At 37.9% G+C, this 24,641-nt stretch overlaps 1 protein-coding gene and 1 long non-coding RNA gene across 5 annotated transcripts in view; one reads left to right on the top strand and one right to left on the bottom strand.

Moving 5' to 3' along the window:
- Nucleotides 1-5,007, top strand: part of LOC128853698 (uncharacterized) — a 56,517-nt gene extending 51,510 nt beyond the window's left edge. For both annotated transcript variants that reach the window (XR_008452398.1, XR_008452396.1), the window contains one exon: nucleotides 371-5,007. This is a non-coding gene — a long non-coding RNA (uncharacterized LOC128853698). The remainder of the gene's footprint in view (nucleotides 1-370) is intronic.
- The window catches only part of COL8A1 (collagen type VIII alpha 1 chain), a 96,370-nt gene that overhangs the window by 63,315 nt on the left and 8,414 nt on the right, over nucleotides 1-24,641 (bottom strand). For 2 of the 3 annotated variants that reach the window (XM_054079681.1, XM_054079809.1), the window contains exon 2: nucleotides 17,491-17,621. The gene's annotated coding sequence lies outside the window, so the exon portion shown is untranslated. Of the gene's footprint in view, nucleotides 1-17,490; nucleotides 17,622-24,429; nucleotides 24,604-24,641 lie in introns of those variants that run through there. The other variant, XM_054079744.1, reaches the window with a different exon arrangement.

Raw genomic sequence — 24,641 nt, 5'->3', positions numbered from 1 at the left:
ATTACATGATAAACTTTCAGTTTTCTACTACCTTTACTGCACTTTTATGGCAAGTCTTTCCTTGGCGACAGAGCGATGATTCCTCAACTTGTTCTTTCAAGTAAATTTAGTACACAGTCCTCTTGCTGGACAATGTGATGATAGTGGCATCTATTTTCCTTTCAGTGCGAAAGGATATGCGTAGCAAGAAAGATGGTTGCTCCGATTTTCTGTCGTCTAGTTAGTTCCAAATACAGAATACTTTAAGTTGTCTTGCAGTTTAGATGTTGTTACTAAACTGATGGCTTTGCACAAGGTAAACTAAATGACTAGTGGAAAAGGCTCATTCTGCTTTTAAAAAGGCAAATACCAGGCTGTTCTGCTTCCACAGATTCTGTGCTTAACCACTGGACTTGTACCCTGGCAACACGTGTCCCTGATTTGCTGTGACAAGGATGGGAACAACATTCAAAGGACTTTGCATATGGAAAACTGCCTGAATCTCATGGCTGAAGATGAATGAGCAGTGGAAGAAACAGGTGCTAGCATGTGCACTGCAAAAGAAAAAGTAATGAAGAGTATCTGAATGCTTTCCATTCCCCATAACCAGTTCAGGGGGACATGTGTGACACTGAGCTAGGATGCTGGATGCAAACAGTGCACAGGAAAGGAAGCTAAACGGGAACATGGCAAGTTCGGCATAACAGCAATAGTGTGGTGCTTGTGTTGGTTATGCTATGTTCAGTGGTAATATGGCAGCCTATTTTTTCATTCAGCTACCTTGCAAAGTCTATCTGAACAGGCTTGTTTTTCTTCTACTCCATATCTGACTCAGACTATCTGACAGAATAGTCAAATAATAGGAAAAAAACGCAATGAAACCATTTGAGAAATGTTCATCTAAATTCTCTTACTATCTTTAGGCTTCTTTGCTCAAGTTCTAAACAATGAATGTGTTTGGCGAACGTGTTCTTTGTAGCAGTCAGTTCCAGCTGAAAGCAGTCTTTTAAACCTGTAATAGCAGCTTCTGGCCCCTCAAATGAGAGGCTAAGCATTCCCTTACTGAGTCAAAAAGAAAGATCTTTGAAATAAATGTATGCCATAAGCTCATATTTTGAATGCCAAGTATCAGAAACAACTAACAGTGAGCATGCTGAAGACCAAACCCTACTTAAATAAAATTCTAATTACAAAAACTTTATCAGTAGGAGATGACAATTTATGAAGGGGAAAAACTATCTTTCACCTTTTTCTAGCTAGGATTTTTTCATTATCAGTATTCATATTTTGTCATAGTGTTTACACAGAATGTGTAGAAAAACGTTTGGAAATAAGCATTCAGATCATTCAAGCTGCTTTGAACACTTCTCCTTTCCCCATAGGACACAAGACGCAGGCCATTGTATCCTTTCACTTAAGCAAAGATAAACCTCCAGTCAAACTTAGATTAATTAGTGAACTGAAGCTGGTTAATTCTGCAGTCGTTCTCAAAACCAATGTAACAACCATGTGGTTAAAAACTTAATTCACTTTGTGTGCTAATGATGTTAACAAAAAGTAGTTTGAAAATGGAATATGAACTCCCATACCTGGCTGCTTTTCCAAACTAGGTTATTCCTACAGTTTTTTTTCCTGTAACACTAGTCTATCCCTAACTCTTTTTCCCACCTCTCCTTTGCTCAGTCTAGAGTCTAAAGAGAAAAATGTTTGCTTTGTTAATGGAAGTTACCTTTAGATGACACCCTAACAACTGTAGTCTGAGTTAGCCAACAAGAGGATCCTGGCATGATTGTACAGGAAAGTTAGGGCAATGAAAAGTGATGTAGTTAATTCTATATACATTTTTTTTTCTTCCCCCTGCAGATCACTCTGGAGTGCAGTGTTTGCTAAACCTGAATTATGTGTTTCCATTACTATCCAGTATCATTAAACTGTGTGCTTGAGGGATAGCCTGATAAAGCAGATATTCCCTAATGAACAATCCACTGTTCTGCAACATGTAGCTGTCCTGTGACACTTAGACAAACAAACACGCCCCAAAAAACATGTTTGGTAGAGCTGGTGTCAGAGAAAAATATAAAAGCAAGCTCCTGAACTGTATTGTCTCATTTTATTTCCACTGAGGTTCTCTTCTTACCTCAATCAATAGCGAGGGAGCAAGACTGGATCCCAAATGGCTCCTTTACTGTATCACCCAAATGGATTGTCCAAGTTGCTATGCGAGCAGCAAAACCAATGAATTTTGATTTGTTCTGGATTTGAATTCTTTGCTTTCCTGAGGCCAAGCTGAATGACTAACAGATGAATCTTGTTAGCCTCTCAATCTTGTGAGGACGCCAAATTGTGTCTCTACCCACTCCTTGCCCGTTGATTTTCAGGAACTTGTGCAAGGATATAATATTCTTTTAGACTCTAGACTTCTCTCAAGATGAGTTTCAAATTGCCTAACAAGCTCAAAAGTTATGTGGGGGATGAGGGGGAGGAATAGAAGGATAGACAAGAAAACATCATAGTGAGATAAATATTGCTTTCTAAAAAAACCCCAAAGAACCCACAAACGATAAAAAGAAATGTAAGCCATACATATGGCACTTCTCAAGAATAAGATTGTCTACAACAGCATTAGGGACTTCTTGGATACAGAGTCCTCCAATCCATGCAGAAAGCTGAAAACACTAGGGACAGTATCTGGTATCGGCAAGCACACACACATAGCTAAGGTAGTATACAAACTATCAGCCTCCTTTAGCATTTTTGGTGGGATGGTGAGGAATTACAGATCTTGCTGCTGGAAATGTGTGTATACCGTTTTGAATCACACCTACATGTAGAAGCATTCCAGATCTATAGAGGTGCCAAAATTTTTGCTATCTAGCCTAAAGGATGTAACTTTTAACTTTTCTTTCTAAAGTAACCTTTCGGTTTAGCTTGCTTATACTATATGGTGATTTAGCACTTTTTTTAAAAAATGCGTTTTTTAACACATTGATGTAATTACAAAATTATATTTGTATCATTTATTCCTTTAAACCTCTCCACTGAACTGAAATACTTAGCATTTCTACAGCCAACCATATGATCACTTCAACATGCATATATAAGAGGGTTACTGCAATAAATCAGATGACTTGTTGGATATTTTTCCCTTTGCTTCTGTTTCAAAATAAATTCCTAGTGACTTTGACGAGGTGACAGTATATGTTTGCAAATGCAGTGGATGGAGCAAACAGCTGTTCTATTAATACATTTTTAAAGAGGCTACTTCAGGTAAGGATTATTTTGGTTCTGATTCCACCTCTACAAGGTAGGAAACCCGTGCCTTGAGGTAGAGGAGATGAGTGAGTAAACGCAGGGTTTCTTGTGTCAAAAGATAAAGTGCTAACTCAAAATCTTCCAACTGTGGGAATGTATTTAGGGGAACAAGAGATGTTCAGAGTCAAACGCTGCCAGTAAGTTGCTTGTAGAATCTAGTCTACTCCTCTGCTTTACAGAGGTGCTGGACTGTGACTTCCCTAAACCATGCTTACCCAGGTCAAAAAGCAGAAATTAAGTGAAAAGTCAGAACTGCAAGGGAAAGATTTTGAACTCATCAAGGGCCTTAATTCTGACAAAATAGTTGCATTTCATGACTTACTACAACCTTTTCTTCTTTTCCTTTTGGTGTTTATATATGAATATGTTATGGTTGCCTCTGGGCAAATAAGCCCGCTGTAGATATATAGTGATACCAGTAGAATTGGTGCCTATCCTCTCCCTTTCTGCTACTGTAAGTATGTAACCATGAGGACACTGTAGGGAATTAGACCCTCTCAGTTCCAGTTTCATACCAGGGGAAGCTGGTATAATGCTACCTGTCTCGCAGGAATAAAGCACAGTAGGTGTTCATTATGTTTGCAATGAACTTTGAGATCTGGAAGAAAGTAAATACTAAGGGTTATTGATCAGCTAAAGGCTGATTCTTTCTGGAGTTTCAACACCTACAGCCTTATTCAGCTGAATACAGGACAGCAACACAAATTAATTCTGTTGCTTTTTGCCTTTGTTGTGGATGTAATGTCATCAAGAGAAGTGATTGTCTTTTCTTTTTTAGTTGGGTACCTGAGAAAACATCCTGAATGTGGATGAGAAGTGATTATGAGCAGGACTACAAACAAGTCTGCTAGCTCAGTTAGTGTTTATTTCTTGATATGATACTATTAGTGCACTTTTAGCCATTCATCTTCTGTTTTCCCAAGATGTGACTCACTGAAGTATGTTTCCTAGCTGTACTTCAGTCTTTGTGGTGCAAACTAGAAACAGAACATGTCTGGAGTTTACTTCAAATTTCAGCTTGTAAACATTGTGCAAAGACCCCACGTAAACAACTTAATTGAGTTAGCATTTAAAATCACCACAGATTTATCCTATTGTAAATCTAAGATTATACAGCTGCCAATAAACCAGTCTGAGTGATGAGCAGAGCAAAATGAAGCCTGAACATAAACATATAAATGCATGCTAACATTTTCAAAGTTTCACATCCATAGAAAACTGTGAATAGCATCCCAACAAATGATGTGAAAACCATTGTCTAATCTGTACCTATCGCCTTATGAAGAAGACATTTGCCTATCCTTAGGGAGCATTTGTCAATGTGGGAGCTGTGATCTCCTATTTTTGGCTACTTCTATAACAGGAAATTACCTGAGTATCTGGTAATACAGTATTCTGTTCTAAGAGCAAAAAGACTTGTCCTCACTTTCAAGCGTGGGTTGTAACTGTGACAAGTTTGTGAATCGCTTTGGTACTTGATGGAGGCCTAGATGATGTTGTTTAGAACATAAAGCCCTCTAGCTCAGACGCTGCTTTCTTATTATACATTTAAAGTGGCATAAAGAAGCATTGATCCATGAGTGAAGAGTCAAGTTTACTGGCTTTGAAATATTTCCTAGAATTTCATGTATTAAATTATCTTCTTTGTGGAATATAGTACATGTATGTATATGCACAGAAAGTATGTATGCTACTTCTGTTGCCTCTTACAATTATTTCCTGCCCTGTCTGGTATTAGCAGTGGATATAGGAAGACAGAAAGACAAGGTTGTTCCCTTTTTGAAGCCTAAGCTTGATTAACTGCAAGAAATAAATAGCAAAATAATAAAGCCTTCTTGTTGCTGCTTTAGCTGTGTTGTTGCATTGGAATCTTTCCATTAGATGCTCATAAAAAAAAAAAAAAGCAGAATCTGAGTTCCCCCACCAAACAAATAGTACAAATGTGGACTATAACATATGAATTTACATGTAGTTTAAGATAAACACTTCGTTTGAAAAGTTCAGTAGGCCTTACCATGAAGGTGAGAACCTGCTTTAAGAAAACACATATGCGATTTCCAAAATGCGTGACAACTATAAAACTTGGACATAAAATCACAGGATAAATTCAAGATTGTTTAAAAAGAAAGGAAAGAAAGGTGACAACTTAGTTATGTAAGAACATTTGGAATTCAGGTCTATAACCTTTTGCTTCCTCATGCTCCTCAGAGAATTTACATCTCAAATTATCTGATAAATAGCTTCTCCTGATGAAATTTCAAATGGAGTTTTTGTGTCAAACAGACAATACCTTTAACGCTTCCAGGGGATGGGGCTCCTACCACCTCTCTGGGCAACCTGTTCCAGTGTTTCACCACCCTCATTATAAAAAATGTCTTCCTTATATCTAGTCTAACTCTACCCTCTTGTCGTTTAAAACCATGACCCCTTGTCCTATTGCATCAGGCCCTGCTAAAATGTTTGTCCTCGTCTTCCTTAATAGGCCTCTAAGTATTGAAAGGCTGCAATAAAGTCTCCCCCCACACACTAGCATTTGGGGAAACTACTTTATTCTGTAGGAATTTATTGTGTCAAACTAAATACTATCACTCCTTTCAAAATAATCAGATAATATTAATAAATACTGTGTAAGTTTTGGTAAATTAATGGAAGCGGATACAATATTGAGGTCTTCCTTCTCTGTCAAAAAAAGCTACAGGGTCTCTTTCCCGCTTTCTTGTAGAGAAACTTTGTCTTGACAACATGAATGGGGCGTTGAGCAGAAGTGGTAACAGTACTTACTAGTTGTACTGCGTATTTATTTTAGCAAATGTTATGTGTCTGGCAGATCTAAAGTGTCAGATCTGATGGAGAAGGGAGACCAGGTGTTAATAGCAAGCAATACTATGTTTGCTTTGTGTGGGAGTTAAAAATTGACTGGAATTTGTTCTAGAGGACTTGGCTATGACCTCCACAATCAAAACTTGCCCTCTGTTCCTCACAGTTAGGTGCCATCATCAATCATTTTGCACTCAAAGTGTGTCAGTGGATTGTGTTGCCTGGAGAGCTGTGGTCTTAGTAGCATTACTAAAATACCTAAGGAATCAGTCTGAGCCGAGCTGGTGCTGCAATGGACAGCACAAACAACAGTGAGGTTTTCATCAGCTTTCATAGCCTCTCCCACTTGCCACAAATGGCACCTCCAGAGAGTTGGTTTCCATGATGTAGAGCAGCTAAGGAGGCTGGGATGAGGCAGCACCTAAGAAAAAATTGGCATGGAGAATCAACAGAAGCTTAAATGGAAATGGCTTATATCATGCCAGCTTCTGTTGGCAGACACATACAATTGCTGAGCCACAGAGGTTTTCAATTGCTCTGTTCAATGTAAAATCCCCAAGGCGTATTAAAGAAGGTGGTTCGCACGTGTGTGAATACAGAATATCGAAGTTCCTGAAGTTGTTTACAACTGAATTAGAGGGTGCTTGCCTTGCAAGTATTCTGGCTGATGAATAGAATTATTTTGCTGGCTGGAAAGGGAATGAACCAGCTCATAATCTGTCTCTGCAAGGAGTCTTTCCAGGAACAACATAATTGCATTACAAAGACATTATTTTAGATGCGAAAAAAAATATTAAAAACAAATTACAGCATTACATTTACTTGATTTCATCCTCTTTACTGTCCTGTTTCAAAGCAGTGCCATCAATGAGCTTGGAAGCTGTTGCTGATGTGCTTATTCATGTGAATTTGGACTTATGAAACAATGAGAATAATGAGAGGAAAACGGGAAATGTACCTCAAGAAAATGTTCCTCCTGTGCTCTGAAAAGTGAAGGGTTGGCTCATTAAACAGGCTTCACCTAGTTTGTATGTGTTAGGGTGCAAATCAGGTAGCTTTAAGCAGTTTTATATTGCTCACCCATATCTCTCTTTTATACCTAACAAACTCTGTGTGTTTGTGGGTGTGTGATGTCTGTTTTTTTGGCTTTTGTTTTTTCTTTTCTCCTAATTATGAACTCCCAAATGAGCAGATACACAAGTTATTTGTTTTCTGTGAGTAGAAGGGACTAGAACTAGGAAAAAAGAAGCTTTTGCCTTTTTGTGGATAGGACTGGAAGTGGTAGAAGTGCCTAAACCCCCTCTCCTTTCCAACTGTATGCGCTTTGCACAAACTCTGATAAATATCTGACCATTTGGTGCTTATAGGGGAGAAAAAGTCCTCATATCTGATTTCTCTCTCCTCTGACTTTTTAGGGGAATTGTGCTTCTCTTAGTAAGCTTTTTTATCGGCTCTACTCTTGACTGAATAGGTAGGAATAATACAAAAGGTATTTTTTTTTTTATTTTTCCCAGTTGCTGTGACTCTTGTTCCAACAGAAAGTACTTTTCTTTTTAAACTTAAGACAAAACTGTGCTGATACAGAATATTTAGTAAATCTTAAAGACCTTGCAGTATTATTGTCTTCACTCTGAAGCTACCTCAAGCTCTAACAGGGGGCTTGCCCAAACTACAAACCTATCCATAAACATAACCTTCACTGGAAGCCTATGGTTGTTCTTTACCTCCCATCAGGGTGTAGATTAAAACTTAATTTAGGATACCATATAATATGCTGTCAGAACCACTCAATGATATGGATATAGTTTGCCTCACTCAAAGGGGACAAGTTTTCCAGTGCCTTCTCAGTTACTGCCTTTCCACAGTTTAGTGGGAAAGAATTCACTGAAAGCCTGAATTTACTGCCAACTGAAATAGCATAGTGTAGTGCTAATAGTAAAGTGTCCTCTACTGCCCCTTGCCCAGGAGCACATCACTGAAAGCAAAAAAAGCATTACATACTGATGCGACTAATGAGTACTGCATCACTAATTTGTGAGTGCTCTTACGTCCACCACTGCCAAATATTCTGAATGATTTTTCCCTCTCTTTAAAGCAACAAGTACATATTTTTCTACTCATGTCACAATTAAAAATGGTTCCTTTTTTAAGGCTCACATATCTTTGAATAAAAATTGGCTGTCAATTGATGATCATGCAGTTTTCTGGAGTTCAGAACAAAAATCTTGCATTTTGCAGGAGTTTGGTTTGTGCTTTTTGAGTGTTCTTAAGGTTCTTGAATTAAAGCATATAAACAGATCTAATATTTAGCATGTTTTTTCACTCCAGGTTTGCTTGTCTTTCCCCTCACGTATTAGCTTTCACGGAAATTAATTCCACTGAAGTAATCAGCACTTAAGAGTAAAATACAAAGGAAAAGGAAGATACTCATTTGGCTTTCCGAATTTTAATTGAAATAAGGTACTGATGCATCTTTTCTTGCTGCACTTTTATTCTAAAGGAGAAGCAGATTTATTAAAATTACATTGCCTTGTATAAGTTACAAGTTCTAGATGCTTTCCAGATTTAAACAAATTAGTGTTAGAACAATTTCCCTTTCTCTTCTAGATGCTTTAAAAACCTTCAAGAACAATTACATTATAAGAGAAAGTTCCTTTGCTGTCAAAAGGATTCTGTCAGAGGCAGTGCTAGAATACACTGTGGCTGAGACAGTTTGGAGGAAATAATACTCCAACTTTGCCCTTCGATTTGTAATTGGTATAAACGTGTCAAAACAAAAGACACATCCAAGAATATTTCTATCCCTTCAAAGAAACAGACAGAATTACAACCAAATTCTTTCATCATTTTTGTTTTATACTTGGCCAGCCTTTTGAATTAGGTAATGGAAACTTACTTAATCCTTCCCCACTGCACAATGTTTTGCAAGACCAATGACTAAGAAGTCCACCTGCTCAAATCTGAAAAACTAAAAGATACTTAACGTTTGTTGTTCTTTTTAGAAAATATTCCTATATGCTCTGGCTAGGCACCTTGAAGGCAAAGCTAAACTTCTAGTTCAGGAATTATATTTATTATGACCTACAGTAAGATGCTTTCATCAAGGTAGCAGACATGGACTGCTTATGTTAGAAGACTATATAACTCAATCTGACAAGCTTAACACTTCCACTTAGCAAGCCACACTTAAATTTCTCTTTTGATCTGACTCCTTAGATGTCTAAAAACACTCGGGCCATATCTGGCCCGTGATTCCTTATGAACGACAGAGGGATCTCTTCACAAACATACGGAAGGATTTCACAATGCTGAGTTTGCACACAGTCTGCTGAATGGTAGTAAATCTTTTCATGCAACTGCCCAGTCAATAGCAGCACTACTTAGAATGAGTTGGTGTGGGCTATTGCTCCTATAGCATGGCATATATCATGTATATCCACTTATTTAAAGCAATAAATCGCTAGTGACGTGGTATATAGTGAACTTATTGCTCATTGCATGATGCTATTCCAGTAGTTCTCCTAAGATGATCTGAGGCAGCCAAGCTTTGGTTGTTACAAATGCTCTCCCTGAAGTTCATACTGAAGTAATATATTAAAAAAAAAATATGTTTAAAGATGTCCAAGCATTTTTCAGATGCGTTCTTCCCATCTGGCACACAGAGAGCAGTAAACAAAAGGAGGCTACTAGAGTGTTCTAAAATTGTCTTCTATAGATTTCCATACTGTGGAATATCCTGTTCTGAGAATACCTGTTTCTCTAACAGAGTCCACTCAAGATTTCTGAAGGGCACTGGCACCAAGGAAGAATTCTTGAGTGGATGAGGAAATAAAAAGAGACAAGAAATATTTGGATCAACAGAGGGAGGAAAAAGCTTCCTGATGGAGTGTGCCAGGAAGTGTCCAAAGGAAATGCTGGAATCTCACTTCTCAAGGGACTTCAAAAACTAAGCACAATATAATGCACTGCAAGGAGCAATACCACATTGGCATAAAAATGGGCTAGATGATCTAACTATTTTCCATCTTTAACTTGTCTAGTCTATGAATAATCCAGATCTCTCTAGCTGCCTTTTTTTTCTTCCCAGTTTCCAAAATATTATGAGTTGGGAATAATTCCTTGCAAAAGAAGTAAGTAAGATATATCAGTCTAAAATCAAAATATCAGCATTAACTTTCATATAGAAGACACAGGATTAAGAAACCACTTCCGTCTAAGTATTTACCTGTAAAAAGGGACAACTTGTTTTTGATAGACTTTCAAGGCTGCAATTAATGCTGAGAACCAGTTAAGTTTTGCTAAATTCATAAAACTGCTAATCCCTTTATGAATCTATTATGGAGTACTTGAGTTAGTCATCACAATGAGAAATAAACGTTTTGAAATGTCCATGATGCTATTAAGTAATTTGAGAAGATAATAATTCAGTTAGCTCCTACTACAGTGAAACTAGCATGACACACTCAAATGAGCATTCAGCAATAACATGGTATGTTCTTAACACAAATTTATGGTGAGCCATGGGTCAATCAAAAAAAGGAATAGGAAGCTTGCAGCATTCTTTGTGAGCTTGGGTAAACCTGTCCATCCATATCTGTGTTCAGCAGTTATGGTTCTGAAAATACTTTGTATGTTGTAGCAACAGTTAAATAAAAAATCAGTCAAATCTTAATTTATCCTGTAAACTTCTGTCCCATATGCCATAACATTTCATGATTAAATTATTTCGTATATTTTATAATTTGTAAAATAATGTTGTTTTAAGTAGGTGTAGAAAATATTGTTTTGAGGACAAGGATGGCTAAAATAATGAATAGCTAATAAAAATGTGTAATAGGTCCAAATTCATTTTTTGGACTCAGAATTAATAAAATCACACCTGAAAGAGCTGAATAGAGGAAATAAAATTGCTAAGTTAGTTTCACCTCCAAGTAACATTTGTTTATATCATTAAACTTCTTGGATATTTGAGTAGTTCTTTGAGTTGGTGAGGATTCTTCTTCTGACTTGGAGATATTTACAATAATTTAAAAATTCCTATTAACTATTCCTTAACTATTCTGAAGCACTTCAGTAACAAAAAGACACACATTTAGTCTCTATGTGTACAAATTTTAAAATCATAGAATGGTTTTGATTGGAAGGGACCATGGAGGTCATCTACTCCAACCCCTCTGCAGTAAGCAGGAACATCTTCAACTAGATCATGTTGCTCAGAGCCCCATCTAACCTGGCCTTGAATGTTTCCAGGGATGGGGCTTTTACCACCTCTCTGGGCAACCTGTTCTGGTTCTTCACCACTCCCAGTGAAATATATTTCTTCCTAATATCTTATCTTAACTTCTCTTTTAGTTTCAAACCATTACAGCTTGTTCCATTGCAGCAGCCCCTGCTAAAATGATTTTCCTCATCTTTCTTATAAGCCTTCTTTAAGTATTGGAAGGCTGCAGTAATGTCTCCTCAGAGTCTTCCCGTCTCTAAGCTGAACAATCCCAACTTTCTCAGCCTTCCTTCATAGAGGAGGTGTTCCAGGACTTTAATCTACGCCTAGCCACCATGAAATTCAAATGTTATTGCATGAAGTTTGGTTTTGTTTTTTTTTTAAAAAAGGGATTTTTCTAAACTTGGGCATCTGATGAAGACAGTGATTCTTCTTTTTTAATAAAAAATTTTTCTTTGAAGCTACTTTCTGCAAAGTAGAAGTCTACAAGTTGTTTCAAGTTATGTGCTTGAATCTCTAAGATTATGATTTGGAATATCTTATATATTTTCTCCCTGCCCAGGTAAACCCACAAATTTCCTATTGAGGATGCAATTTCAAGTTCACTGAGATACGAGACTTTATTTGAGTATAGATTCAAGCCCTTTAAAAATGTATTTATACTAAAGAATCTGTAGAACCTTCCTTAAAATGTGCTTATAAATACCAAAACAAGGGGCTTATGTACGCATATGAAGTATTTAACAGAAATGAATAATTTCTCCAGCTCTGAAAAAGACAGCACAGAGAAACTTTGCCAGATGACACCAGGTCGTTAAGTGCTTTGTGAGAAATGTCTTGGCCTATTCTAGTTACTGATGAAACTTGCTTTCCACTTCAGTAAGGCCAAAATTTCATGGTCGGATGATGCCCTAGAGATTATCAAGTACACTAAGAAAAATTTCCCATCACCTCTGATTAATTACCCAGAGTAACAAGCGTTCCCCAGAGCAACTTTGTGTCTCAGCTATAGATAAGCACTGCTATGTGAATTTTAATGAAGTGTAAACTCTGCAACAAGCATGATAAATTCACTATTTGCAAACATCTCACTTTATAGTCACCACTATAAAGTAGTTTAACAAAATCAGCTGAGACCCCAATTCACATTGCAGTAACAGAGTGTTATCTAAAATGTTAATACTGGTCTGGGTTGTTAATATTCACTGGTGGATTTGAGACAAATAGTCCCATTGTAGAATCGCAGGCAAAGTACAGGCATTGAAACTGATCTCTTCCCATTATGGAAGTGCATGTATTTGTATATATATATGTACATGCAAATCTTTATAGTGTGGAAATAGCCTAGTCTTTACCAGGTACTAATATCCAGCCCATGCCTACAGTGATCCCATAGGCCTAGGAAAAAATGAACATGTTTTTCCACAGTCAATGTGAAAAGAGTTCTCGGAGAAAGTTAACTCACTACATTGTAAAGAACTCAAACCTTTAGCACCATGTGTTCCTGTTGGCAGCCTGGTAATGTAAAGCTAGAATAATAGTTATTGCTCTCTAATAGAGTAACTCTAAGAACTTTAAGGTTATCGATTCAAATGTATTTTGGGGTGGGGAGTAAGAGAGAAGAAATGCCCTAAAAGAGCTTTAGCAGATATTAATTTAATGTATCAGAGTTATTTGTAGAGAAACTCAGGCAACACAAAGTTTGAGGAATGTATCTGTGAAAAATCTCCAATCCATTCTATAGTACAAATACTGATGTTTCTTTCTTTTTTTAAAATGCTCCTATTTACATCTTCCTACCAGCTAATGCATTTATAGTATTTAATACTGTCCATGAGGATATGTAGCCATTATCCAAACCAGTGGCTTTTACAATTTTTTTTTAAAGTACTCCTTTGTTATAATCATTACTTTACAACATGTAATTAAACCAATGAATATCATGATTACATCCAGTTAGTACATTGGAAATTTGCCCAGGGAAGTTGTGGATGCCCCATCCCTGGAGGTGTTCAAGGCCAGGTTGGATGTGGCATTGAGCAGCCTGATCTAGTAGGGCGTGTCCCTGTCCATGGCAGGGGCTTGGAACTAGATGACCTTTAAGGTCCATTCCAACCCAACCTATTCTATGATTCTATGAAATTATTCATAGAAGTTAGATCTGTTGGTAGATTAGGGACACAAGTCCTTCTTCACTTTGTTAAACAAAACCATTGCCTTTCCCAACATACTTTGCCACTTATATTCTCATATCAGAATTAAAAAATAAAGAATGTATTTCTTTAACTATGCAATTAAAAATTCATTTGGGACGTATTTTTGCTGTGCTGATTCATGTTATTTCAGTGTTGTCTTTTCAGTTCTAAGATGATGAACTGCTTTTCTTAAATTTTATGTGGAGGTTTTATGTGTTTTTTGAACTTTTTCTCTTTGTGTGATTGGTACAGAATGTCAGTTTGAGAGAGCTGGAATGAGTAAGACACAAGTGCCTCTTAAAAGTCTGCAATATTTTAAAATTTTGAGTGTGCACTTGTCTGTAATCCTCCAAGAAGCCTTCTGTGAATAAGGAAGCAAAACTTGTCTCATTTTATAGATAGATAAACACAGAAGTGGAAAAGCTACATAACTGTCAAAACAGGCAGATGGTCCCTAATCTTTGACATGAAAAAGAGAAAAGGGTTGTTTTTTTTTTTTTTTTAAAAAAAAAAAAGCCAGAAAACCTACCAGGATTGCTACTGAGTTTATCCAGGGAAAAGTTTTGACAATTCACAAGTGGCTCTTGAACTGCCAGTCACTTCACTTTGCTTGCTGTGCATGTAGAACTGCCCATCACCTGTTGTTAATTATAACATCCTATAAATCTAATGTTAGAAGACTAGCAGTGAGACATGATGCCTGCACTGGCCTAATGGACGCTCTAGGAAAAAAATAATTTTTCAAGATTTTATTCCTGGATGAGCTTCTGTGAACCTGGTATTGTCATGAACTGATGTTTCTATTAAGGAAACCACTCGTGGATGCCTTTAAACAAATACTGTACTGGCTTTATACAACCATTGTGGTTTCAAGCACCATATAAAAAAACACGCTATGATGGGAAGCTATCATTTAATAAATCAAAATAGCTTGCTTGGTAATAAATTTTTTTTCCTAGAAACCACAATATTCTCTTTCCTACAGGTCATATGACTTCCCGGTTCCTGCATTTTTTGACATTACTGGAGGAACAAAGGAACAAAGGAACGTGGGAAATAACTCTGCATGGTGAAATCATTCAGCTAGCTGTGCCTACCCTGTGGTTAGAACAACTTAAAAATGTGTGATTTCAGGCATAGATGATCAAATTCTTCCCCTTTTCAGGTAGCAACTGCATGGTGCTACCTTTCTGAGATGAGCAGAGCATTTAGTTTGACTAAATCACTTCGATTTAGTTTCTCAGCTTTATAGTCTAAAAAAGGGTGAGCAATGTATCCATCTCACAGCAAAGGAAATAGTTTCTTGCCTATATGGACTCTGAGCGTTAGAAAAAACACAGCACCCAAAGCTGTAAAAAATGCCATGAAACATTGCTATTGACTCTGTGTTCCATGTTGGCTGCTGTTCAGATAACTTTTGATTGTATTGATAAATCAGTCTTTGTAGTCAGCAATAAAAAGGAAGCCAAGATTTGGGTTTTCTTTACAAGGAAAATAATAGTTTGACAAGAGGAAGCATACAAAGATTTATATTCTGCTGTCAGTGACAGCAGTCTATATCCAGACTGGGTCTAGACACAACTCTTGTGAAGACACATATGGTCTATAAGAAATATTTTGTTGCATTTACACACATTTACTCTCACATGGAGAATAACTTGCTGACACAAAATATCAAATTGACTGGGACCTCTCTGTTGGCATTATCTAAGACTAGAAGTTGGTCCAAAATATTGAACAACAGACTGTGCTAAAACCACATATGCACACGCATGCTGGCATGCATTTCCATATGAAATCATATATGTTTCACTTAAAGAATATATGCAATAAATGCTTCTCCTGTACTGCTCTGTACCAATTCCTTTAAGTTTTCTAATATTTGCTAAGAAAGACATAAAAAGTTTATAAAAGTCTGAAGATTCAACTTGTTTTACTTGGATCACTTTTATGATGCACTTCTCATGCAGAAATCAGTGTATTCTTCCATTTATATGTTCCACAATTATTCACTATTCTACAGCAAGAATTTTTACATTCCTGGGTGTGAAATTCTTTTTATAATGAAGTGCCATGTGGGTATGAATATGTTTATATAGCTTCAGTGACTTATTGGCTTTCCTTGCTAGTAAAAATGTGGTTTTGATTATCCTTAAAACTCCTGATTCAACCTACTTTGGGAAAGTTGAGCTATATTGTTTTTTACTGTTCACATGACGCACTGTGCATTCTTGCTGAGATCCAAGGTACAGTACAGTGGACTTGCATCAAAAGAGAAACTGTTGCAGCAAACCTTGATTGGAAGCTGAAATGTAACTTAAGGAATATTAACAACAGAAGGTATTGAAAAAAGAGGTCTGGTTTTAGGCAAACAATTTCTCAGTGGTTCAGAATGATAGTTTAGGAGACAGAGAGGATAAAAATTGCTGAAAGTATACAAGAAATATTATGAATCCATTGGGGGAAAAAACCAACAGAGTACTGTTTGTTTAACAGTTAAGCTTTAAATGACCTCAAAGAATTATGTGCCACGTTGGTTACTGTCTTGTAACAGAATTCCATTACTTTGGAAGCCTGAGACAGCTTTGTTAAACATACTAATAAGACTGTAATAGTCCTCAAACTGATCTTCCTTTGTGCCTATCTCTGTATTTTTTTTTCTGTTTCCTTTTATCTGCAATGGTAATTACATGATAACCCACTTACAGACCTTAGCTAAAACAATTAATTCATCACACTATCAGTGTTTTACTGATAAAATTGCATTGGTGTGTATTTCTATAAGCTTTTTTGAAGTGCGGAGAACAGGAAAGTACAAAGTAAAACTGCATCTTTTTATTAAGATTCACATCAAAATACTGTGAAAGATGTTCAATTCTATTAGGGCACTGGACAGAAAACTGGCAGTATCTTGATTACTGGTACAGCAGGAAAGGAGGGGATACATTAAAGCTGAGAAAACTGAATATGTTTTCTATGTACCATAGTTCTGAAGTTAATTGCATCTCTGCATTCTTATGGACGGCCAGCCTCAGAGACACCTGTTTTTGTCTGGAATATAATTCTGCAACTGAATCCTTTCCCATCTGCATCCTAAGTTGCATGTTCCTATAACGTAGTGTGACTGCATCAAGCCTGCACTGTGGGCAGCTCTGTTCTTGAGGGAAAACATGACACTACATTAACCAGTAACTGGTAGGTTTTCATAAATGCACTTTTTCATGCTGAGCGAATAATATTTTTGAAATAACCTACTGTATGGATGCCCATCCCACTAATTAGAAACTTATCTCAATGCGTGTCTGAAAAGTAGTTGATACCCTTGGCAAAGCCTGCCTCTCAGAATAATATCCTGACATCTTCTGGCTTTGTGAATGCAGAATTTTTCTCCTCATCTCTGGCTTGAGGCTGGTATTTTCATGTAGTTTCCAGCCTCTGTCTGTTAAGATTTTTGACAAAATAGTTCCTTTTCAAAGGCAATAGTTTTCCACAGGAAATGAAACTTTGAAAGACTTGCTAATTGCATTGTTTCAGCATTAGATTTTTTCGTTAATTATACTTTCTGTCCTCAATGACTTTAGCTCTTAATGCCAATGCCGTGAAGAACGCAGTCTCTGACATATCCATAATAGTTATACAGTAGTCTTTTAACAGGCTATGAATCCAGAATGTTGCATCTGTCATGTCACTAGTTTCTCTACAAAGGGAAGGGAGCTGACACTTGCAATTGCTTTCCAAACCCAATTAGCGTGGTCATCTTAAGTAACACATTCTTACTAAATATTAATAAATGAGGCCTGTATCCCCCTGCCAGCTAGCAAAAGCATCAGTTCCCATTTCTTTCACATCAACTGATTGTACAGTATAACATTCTGCCCAGAGATGTTTTTATTGGCAGGGAACAGAGGGGTGGGAGGACATTTTTTGTAATACTTTAAACAATTAAACTGTTAGAAAGAAAATTACCTTAACTTAATAGGAGAGTACTTCACTGGACTGGTTTTGATATCCAGACTCAACATCCAGTAACGAAGAGATCATAACAGTGCTGAGTATCAGATTTGAAGGATTCTAACAATCTGCGTTTTCTTCTCTTTCTAGAAAGAGAAGGGAAGAAAGCATGTATGTTAATACTCTTCAAAATATGCAGGACACCAGAGAAATAGATTTTATTTCTTTTAGTAAATAAAGTACATAGTGTTTATTTTATTTTAATATTTTTGACGTAATAAAATACTAATACATTCAATAAACATGAAACAGCACAAGAAAATTGTGTTTAAAACTCTTGCTCAAGTTACAAAGACACCATGAAGAGCTCACATTTTATTTTGTTCTATTTTTATGAGTAATATTGTCTGCATTCCCACATTATGCATGTGTGTGTAGCTCTGTAATCCACAGTAAACTGAGTTATTTTCTCTTTGGACTACTTTGTATATTACAAAGCATCATTGTTTCTATTCATACAAAGCTAATTTTTTCTCCCCTAAATAGCAGTTAGTTTCAAGCTTGTTCAGATTTCAGAACAAGAAAAATCTGGAAAAAATAAGAGAAAAAATTTCAATATATCACTTACAGCGTAAACTCTTTGGTGTATCACAAAATACCAGACAACAACAAATTGTATCAACCAAAGCCTAAAACTTAAGTGTTTTTTTCCCCCTTTCATAAACGAGTAACAGTTGACAGCTCTGGAATGTGCACTCCTCTCCCATAAAAATATTTTTCCACTCTGCCTTTTCCAAATATCAAAAGTTCAAAGCTAAACTACTACATGTTATAAAAGAACAAATTTACCATGACACTTAAACAAAGACATGAGTCAGTGTATTCAGCTTTCTGGAGGGCGGAAGGAGTTATGTTTCTTGTTAAGGCAAGGTCTGCAGTACAGAAATTATTTTTATAGTTTTATATATCCCCATATAATTATTTATCCACATAGAAGTTCTATTTTACTGTGCAGTGAAAGTTGTAACTCATGCCTTTTTTGTGACTGACATGTTAATAAAGGTTTACAACATTTCTCCTCAGAAAGGAAAATATTAACATTCTCATTATACAATGGGCAAATGCAATCATGGACATTAAGACACTTATTTCGATATTATTTAGGATACCCATGGCAGTCTGGGAACCTCAGCTGCTGCTCTTTACTCTGAGGAGTGCTACTTTTGTTTTGGGGAATAGCACAAGCAAGATTAGGGGCACGTATGTCAAAGAAAGAGACAAAATGAGATGGCTTTGAACTGCTGTGGGTAAAACAACTTATATCTGGAATAAAAAGCATGTGATTTTGTGTTCTCTTAAATCTGAGGTGTAGAACACAATCTATTAAGCAGCTGAATTGCTCTACGTAGTTTTTTAAGCTGTCTAGGAAACTTGGAACACCATTTCCATTTATTTGGAACAAGTGCCTGACTCATTTGTCTGCCTTGGAAAACCTCTGACTCTGTTCCTGACTGAAATAAGATGGATATTCTGAAAGTCATTCCTCTTCTACGACAGGAGAGAAGTGCAGAAAGTCACAGAGCTCTTGTAATATTGAGCCTGGCCATCCTGGAATATATGGTCAATTTGGAATATGTTAAAGGAAGCAAAATTTTACCAGGTGTTATAGTAGCTTTAATGTGGTCATTCTTTCAAGCAGATTGACACTGCAAAGTCTTGTTCTTTGTGGTATTTGGGGTAGTTAGATAAAAGGACCTCTGACACTAAATGCTATATTCAGTAGGATGAAAACAAAACCAGAAAATCCTTGAGTGTGGAGAAAGCTGGTAACTGAAAATATATCCAACAGCCTAGGCACACCATCAGGATTCAGTTTTCCCTTATTAATATGTAAAGATTTATTAGGTCATTTCCTAAGAGCAGTGTTCAGCAGCTATACAGTTTGAGCAGATATGCTCAAACTGCTCAAACTGAGGGATGCTTACTTAATTCCCCTCAAATTCTATTTTTTAACAACATAGCTTAGACATGAGGTGTCATAATTTCTACAGCTGACCCTCTCTTTATGTTCTGTAAGATGACATGTGAAAGGACTTTATGTAGTAGTTGCTTATTGTCCTAAGCTCTCCTTAGCCCCTTAGTTTCAAAGGGGAAGACAAAGAGGGTGTAATGTAACTAATATAAAGGGGTTTTTAAACCTTTCGGATTGAAAAGTTTAGATTTTCATTTGTCTGTGTCAGAGGCCCTGAACTGATTGTGCTTTTGAATTTAGTGTTAGTTATGAATGAGACTGTAGAAAATAAAGGGACATTGTCTGTGGGAATTATATTACTAATAAGGGAGACTGCCACAGTTTTCTCACATGCAGGCACACAATACTAGTGTCAATGGCTAGAAGCACCAGGCAACTAAAGAGGGGGACCTGCTTTGTGTGACCTGCTGGGTAGATGAACCATGTTCTGAGAATCTCTGAAATAAGGAAGAAAGTGAACTCTGCTTGATAGACAATAAACTCACTTAATTTTCAGTCATCGTGCATTAAACTATAAAAGTTGCTAAGAAAGTTGAATAGTAGGGAGCAATTAGGCAGCAGTGCCTTGACAGAAAGAGGGCAGCAGATTAATAATAGGCTAGTGGTGGGTACACTTGCTGGCAATATGTGCAAACGAGGGTGGAAAGGAGTTTTCTTAGCCCTTCCTCTGGAGTTGAGCACAGTCTTCACCTACGTGCTGTTTCGTTTGGCTACATAGGCAATGCAGGCAGTAACATCACATGTGTTCTCAATACAGTCAGAACCACAGTTCAGCCAAATTCAGTACCAGCCACTTTAATAAGTACCACACAGGGTCAACAGGTATTCCCCTGGCTGGTGTTTCCACCTCCCACATTATACAGGTCAGCAACAAAGAGACTCCCACTAGAGGTTAGGAAAACTGCATGATTTATAACATTGGTGGTAGGTGGAACAAGGGAGACTGTTGAAACCAAGAGAGCCAAGTATTTTAAGCATCTGTTATAGGCCTGTGCCAGATGCAGGATACCAGACAAGATGTGCCATTTGTCTGTTCTTGAATGGAATTTCCTATGTCCCTAATACCAAGCAAACTCTGTTTATTTATAATATAACTACTTCTGGTTTTGTAGAGATGATATACAGCATTTTTTTATCTTTTCACTCGCGCAATGACATTCAAACACTTAAAAAGTGATTTATTTCACTGTGTAAATTCAGTCAGGCTTGGCGGGTGTTATGCTGTGTCATCGGTGAATCTGTAAAGGCTGGAAAACTTCTCTGTTTAGGGACGCTGAATTATGTAGCTTCCAGAAATACAGTTTTCTCTAATTCTTATTGGGGTTAAGAACGAGACCCAAGTTCTTATGAGATGGTAGGTGGTGACTTCAAGTGACTGTCTGCATGAGCACGGCTAGAAGGATATGGGAAATGCTGACTGTCCTCTCCTGAAAGTGGATTTTTTTTCCACTTTTAAGTGATTATACTTAGTGATTCCAATTATTTCCCAAAGATATAAGCAGGAATTTCTAATCAAAACTATTTTTTCAGAATATGTTAATTAAAAACTACATCTCTTTGGTGGAAACACATGCACTAGTTGTAAAAGGAAACTTCTTCCATTTTTGGAGTGCATTTCTAGACAAAATTAGGGAGAAAGAGAACCTTCCTCACATAACAATATTTGACATAACAATATCTGACAATGAGACTGGTTGCCTGGGAGTTCTGGCATCCCACCTTTAAGTCTGTGTGCTACCTTATTAAGACCAAAGACAAAAGCTTCAAAGTACATTTAAGATCACGTAGGAAAGTTAGTTCCAGGTCGTCTAGGCCTAGAAGGAAAATGCAACAGCTCCACAGTAGATGACCTTAGCTCTGGAGTAAGCCAATGGTGCAGAAGAGTCGGTCTTCTGCAGACCAATCTTTATTAGTGTTGGCATCCTTTTCTGCCAGCACCTGAATGGCTGTTTGCTCTGCTTCAAAGCCGCATCAGGACGGACCGTCAAGCCTGCTGGCCTTTTCCATGGGCCCTTTCTCATACCTGTGCTCCAGCACCATACCTTCCAGTCCTTTACCAGCAGTCTCTGTCCTGATGACCTTGTCACTCTCCAAACTAGGACACTTTTTTAACTGTTGCTAATTATTTTTGTTCAGAGGAGATGACACCTAAGACAGACTTCTTGACCTGGGCCCTCAGTAGACTCCAGCTCTCCCACAGAAATGCTTTGGCTTCTTCCAGTAACAGGACAAGAGAATGAAAAATAAATTAAAAAAATCTGCAAGATGGAAGAAGTGAAACGCTGTAGCTACAAATTCACTGACAAAAACATGAAGGCCCCTAAAAACTACTAATCATAATCCAAGCTTCTCCAGTGGTATTCCCTATAACCTACTAGGTCACAAGGTATGTTAAAACATGTCTGTGTAAACAACCTGCATGAGCTCATCCCTTTCTGCCTCGTTTTTTCTGTTTGTAAAGCTGAGGCTGTAGTATTTGACTGGGGTATTTCTCTGAAGTCCAGCTTCTGACCAGACTTGTTATCACAGTAATTACTGCAGCAGATGTCAGAATCAAGTGAAAGCACTGTCACTCAACAATTCAAACACAAGCCACAGCCATCACTTTCCTTGTGTTATTACAGGTATAGACCCAACAGATCACAACATGAATGTTCAAACTTGCTTCTAGGTGTAATCATCTGTCAGGAGAGCATCTCTTTTTTATTTTGTTCCCTCTCCCCCCCACTAAGGGTTTTTCCAGTACACGTAACTGTTTCTAGCTGTAGCTAGAAAAGATACAGCTGCATTTTTTGGCTTATATAGCTTAAGCTCAATCCTCAGCAACAGCTTAGTCTGAGCAGTTTTACAAAACTATTTTTCTGTAAACATCTTCATTCATTAGTTATGATATCTATGCTCTCTTAAAACACACTGGTGACTGGGTGCCTTATCTTCTCATTACCAGACTGGTCAGATACTGACTCAGGAGGTGGTCTGAAAGCTGGGGACAGAGGTGAGACAGGGAGCACTTTAATGAAAGCTGGACTCCAAGATGAAGGCCTGTGATAGACAGTCCAACAAGCTGATGCTGAGTGACCCCAAGAGCAGCACCTCGAGTGGCAGCTGAATGGATATAGTCTGCTTGGAAAGGAAATATTAAGCTAGCCTTGAGCTCATGTCTTTGGAAACTCATTTGCAAACGGACCTCACACAAACAGAGCATAAAACATAGGATCCAGGCTGGGTCTTGGGGTGTTTTGTATGCATTCCCACTTTGGGGTACTCATAATCTGGAGGCAGGTCCTTGCTTGAGGTTCAGGACAATCTCTAATGCACCCTGTAATGTACCAAAATCACGCAGTCTACAGAGGCTGCTGTAAGGAGGCTGCTGCTTCCCACAGAGGTAAAGCCCGGCCAAGAATAGCATGTGTTTCCTCCTTTGCATCTAGCACAACTGCAGCTAAGTGTTTGCTTATGTTCAGAAATGAATGAAATATTCAACGAAAACAAGAATCTTCACTGACGCGACCACTGCTTCTTAATCATTAGACAAAATACTATTGTCTTGCCCAAGCATGCCTGGCTTTCTAAGGATAATGGAGACAGTACAGTGTTTGGATAGCTTCTCTTTTTTTCTCAAGAGTGGGGAGGGTGTGCCTGTGTGAGGGCATGTTCACAAGAGTTTTAGCTCAGAAAGAAAGAGGTACATCTGGAAAAAGCATAATCCAGGTTGCCAGACTCTGGCACTGCTACTAGAAATAATCCTTTCTACGGAAAGCACCAAGTGGCTGTCTAGATTGCCCACAAGTATCCGGGCATTTTTCTTGGCAGGCATGCATACTGGCAGTTATTTGGCATTTTGATTCCTGCCCCAACTAGCGTCTATTCTTTCTTTGCCAAAGATGGAAGGATACGCCTGTGGTTAAATCACTGGCCTAGGGATTAGGCAAAATGGGTTCTGCTCAGATTTTAGTCTGCATCCTTGGCCAGGTCACTTAGGCAAGAATTTTGAAAAGTGCTCAGCACCCACAAACAGGATCAGATTTTTCAAAAGCTCTCTGCTTCCAGTGAGACAGCGGCAAGATGATCAAAGAAACTTTTCAGAAAATTTGGCTGCGAGTGTCATTGCAAGAGCTACTGGGTGCTGAGCACTCAAGAAAATCTGGTTCTCATTGAGGTGCCCAGGTAGGAATCAAGCTCTCCAACTAGACCCCACTGTGATAGGAAGACACTTGAAAATCTGGCTCGGAGCAACCTCTTGAAATGCTACACCAGCAACTTTCTCTGTGCCTCAATTTCCTCTGAGCTGAGAGTGATATTGCCAGGGTGCTTGTAAGGATAAATTCATTAATCTGCTGTATGTGATGTTCTTGGATGCTTCTGCAGCCAGGAGCAGGAGGTGAAGCATTTGTAATATAATGTCTTTCCAGACATACCAATGATCTGTGTAAGCAAGAGTGTGTTAAAGGGACTGGAGCAGGAGTCAGCTTTCCTCTATGTACAATTTAAGCCTTCAGGTTCAGGAGGTGCTGCTCTTTGTCTGTCTTAAATCCTTGCTCATGAGTCAGGGCTCCACCATGTTGCAGGATGTAACAAAAAGATCAAAAAGACTCATCCTCAAAACCCTTTGTGCTAAACAAAGTGAGACGGGGAGAATACATTGGAAAGAAATTATAAAGCTGTCTGTTCAGCTGTTTGCCTTCTGAATCCTTTGCCTGTTGAATACAGTACTATTGTAATTTTCATGCCTCACGTGATATTTCTTTCCCCATGTCCCACCAAAGTGTTTGGAATTTTTGAGGGAGTTCTGGGGTTTTAGAATTTCAACTTTACCAGATTATTGGTACCCTCCTTGTACTAGACATCCACATACAGTAGTAATTTAAAACGGACATTTCTTTCTCTCTTTAGTTCCCCCCCCCCCTTTTTTTTAAACTTACAGTGGCCTCAATTTTGCCTCCAGACGGGGAAATCTGAAAAGTCCTGAGCCTCCTGCGCTGCATGCTGGGGCAGCCTTCCTTCTGTTTCTCAGCAGCCTTCTCTCACAAGATGCAACACTCTCTTTTCAGCTAAGAGTGGAGCCCCCACTCTGTTCCCCTTGGTTTTGGCCTTCCAGCGCTGTCCACATCTGTGCAAGCTAATGCTACCCAGA

Source organism: Cuculus canorus, chromosome 1 (assembly GCF_017976375.1).
Source record: "Cuculus canorus isolate bCucCan1 chromosome 1, bCucCan1.pri, whole genome shotgun sequence".
In the NCBI taxonomy this organism is placed as follows: Eukaryota; Metazoa; Chordata; class Aves; order Cuculiformes; family Cuculidae; genus Cuculus; species Cuculus canorus.
This window is presented reverse-complemented; position numbering and strand designations above follow the sequence as displayed.